The sequence below is a fragment of the Leopardus geoffroyi genome, chromosome B1 (assembly GCF_018350155.1).
Source record: "Leopardus geoffroyi isolate Oge1 chromosome B1, O.geoffroyi_Oge1_pat1.0, whole genome shotgun sequence".
Lineage (NCBI taxonomy): Eukaryota > Metazoa > Chordata > Mammalia > Carnivora > Felidae > Leopardus > Leopardus geoffroyi.
In genome coordinates this window covers 69,861,737-69,864,711 of record NC_059327.1, presented here as the reverse complement: position 1 = coordinate 69,864,711, position 2,975 = coordinate 69,861,737, and the positions used below count along the sequence as shown (strand labels likewise).

Below are 2,975 nucleotides of genomic sequence, written 5' to 3'. Positions count from 1 at the left end.
GTTTAATTTCACTTTTGTTTCCCTTGCCAAAGGAGACATATCTAGAAAAACATTTCTGCAGCTAATGTCGAAGAGATTACTGCCTATGTTTATGGTTTCAGGTCTCAGATTTAGATCTTAAATCCATTTTCAGTTTATATTTGTGTGGAAGAAAGTGGTCCAGTTTTTATTTTTTCCATGTAGCTATCCAGTTTTCCTAACACCATTTGTTGAAGAGATCACCTTTATTCCCATTAGATAGTTTTGCCTCCTTTGCCATAGATTAACTGACCTTATTACCATGCGTCATTCATATTTAATTTTAAATCTTCAGGAGTAACAACTCGTAGGCTATTTTCAAGGTTTATATGTGACCTAATGCTTCTAAATCAAATTGAGCATCACTCAAAAACAGAGTCTTAAACATTCCCATTGAATAAGCAATATAAATTAAATAATCAGCTTAAACATATCTCTGTACCTCCTTTTACCCCCTTTTCTTATCATCACCACCATCATTTAAAACAAAGTACACAAGATGTGGCATAATTGGACTGTTTTCAGAACCTATATGCCGTATGTCCATTTTCTCATCTGGCTGTTTCTCTCTGCTTCCTTCAGGGGAAAGCCATTGATCAGCAAGCTATTGATGGACACTCCTCTACCGGTGGAAATGGAATTCCTCTATTAGATTTCATAAAGGGTCATGGAGTTTCATAAGACACGCAAAGGGAAGATAGATTTGTGCAAGCTTCCTCGAGGCCAGAACAGATGGAATGCAGCTCTTCCTGTACCAAGACGAAGTGGACCTTGGCCTCAGGCCTGGTGCTTTTAGAGTGTTCAGCAATTCTTATGATTGGGGAAAAGCAAACATGTATTTCAACAGCTAGTTCTAAAAAGAAAGAGACAAAAAACAATGGAGCCTATTTCCATGGGCACCATATGGAATAATTATTTTAATCATCACTCTATATAATCACACATTTAAAAAAAATATTCTCTATAATTAGCCCTTAAATTTTAACTGCCCTTTGGTGATTAAATTTTCTAATCCAATGTGTTCCTGCTGTCAATTTAAACATGACTTTAGCTTATAAAAATATTGATGAATGTGGAAAAACACCTAGATTACAATGTTGGATACCTAAGAAGTGTAGTCCTAGAATTTGACCAGGTATGATATAATGAAAAGGTGTAATAGTCTTACATATATCGCCATATGTTAAAGGTATCATTGACTAGGATGAGGAAACATTATAAGTAAGTACTAATAATTGATTTGAAGCTAAGAGGAAGTATTGAATATCATTCTGGTCCATGAATTTTTCAAGATTTATGCCTCTAAAGTATACATAAATAACTGTTATAACTACAGTCCATAGATCAAAATATAAACAAATATGATTATTTATCTAATTGTCTTAAGATGTATACTTTAGTAGAAAATGGTGTATACATGTTCATACCAAACAAGTCAAGTTCGTGAGCTTTGACTAGCTCACCTGGGTTTGACTTCCAGCCTCACCACTAATCTTGGGCAAGCTACGTCAGATGAGCCACTCCCTATCTCATTTCATCAACTGTACTGTGGCTATTAAAATAATCCTAATTTCAAAGTTTGTTCTACCAATGAAAAGACCTAATTGACTATTATAAAGCTCTTGAAAATCCCTGGCATATTTTAAACAATAAATGTTAGCTATCATTAGGATACACAGCTTTAGCAAAGACTCATTTTTCTGTGTGCTCTAAATGAATCTGTTTCTTTATTATGTGGTCTTACTATGATGATTATTGCTAACTGATTGCAAGATAGGCACTGTGCTAAGTTAAGCATCATACACTCACTCAAACACACACACACACACACACACACACACACACACACACATAAAATTTCATTTGATTTTTTCACCATCTAGGGTTTATAGCTATTATTATAATGCCTGTAATACCAAACAGGAATTGAGGCATAGAGTTGCAAAGTAACTTCTCCAAGATCATAAAACATTTAAATAATGGGGACAAACACTACCATAAGCATCAACAAAACCTAGATTTTCACTCAAGATATATAATTTACAAGCTGTATTATCTAAAGAAAGCTAACTGTCTGGCTTATGTCCTTACCTGTAAAATAGGAGTAACATTATGTATTCTTTCCTGTTTCTTGAGTTAGTAGAGAGAATCAAATGATGTCATAATGATGAAAACACTCCAACAAGTGGAATATGAATTGAAGATTCCTCAGCGTATGGTACATAGGTCTCTTTAAGAGTGCTTCGGATTCCATTGTTCTTAGCCACCTCCTCAGTGACCACATTTTAATTGACTGAAGACTTTTTGGCTGTTACCACTAGGGGACGTGGAACTGGCTTCTGATGAGTAAAGACAGGGGTATTCCTAAACACCCACAATGCACAGAATAGCTCCCCACAAAAAATTTTACAATTTCAAATGTCAATAGTGCTTATACTGAGGGGTGCCTGGGTGGCTCAGTCCATTAAGATCTGACTCTTGATTATGCTCACATCATGATCTTATGATTCATGGGTTTGAGCCCCACAAAACCTCCTGGTTTTCCTTTGATGGATATTCCTGTTATTTCCTGCAGTAGTTTCTGAAGGAAAGGAGGGTCTTAACATCTATAATCATAGCTGGTGTCTGAATGTGAACGTGTGGGGCTTTTCTTCCCTGCCTGTGATTCCTGGGCTTCCAGGAAATGTAGCTGCCATGTATAGATCTCATTTGAAACGCTAAATTCCAATAAATTTCTCCTTCTTGGGCCTTAAGATAAATTTGTTCTGCTTCTCCAAACTATTTAGGAGTTACCAAAATGGAGCTGCTGAGATCCTAATGACCCAATCCATCTTCTATAACACAACTATCTCCTCAAAATGAAGACTCTCACAAGCATTTGGGGAATTGGGTGTTTGAAAGACATAGATTCAGGGACTATGGCTAAACTCTACCTCATGTTCTCAAATGAGGAGCCA

The 2,975-nt window shown here is 36.1% G+C and overlaps 1 long non-coding RNA gene across 1 annotated transcript; it reads right to left on the bottom strand.

Moving 5' to 3' along the window:
* Positions 1-518: 518 nt before the first annotated feature.
* LOC123582897 lies at positions 519-2,221 on the bottom strand. Its single transcript, XR_006704636.1, has 2 exons — positions 2,110-2,221; positions 519-871 (listed from the first exon to the last, which is right to left on the bottom strand). It is a non-coding gene; the product is annotated as an uncharacterized LOC123582897 (long non-coding RNA).
* Between the last annotated feature and the right edge of the window lie 754 nt (positions 2,222-2,975).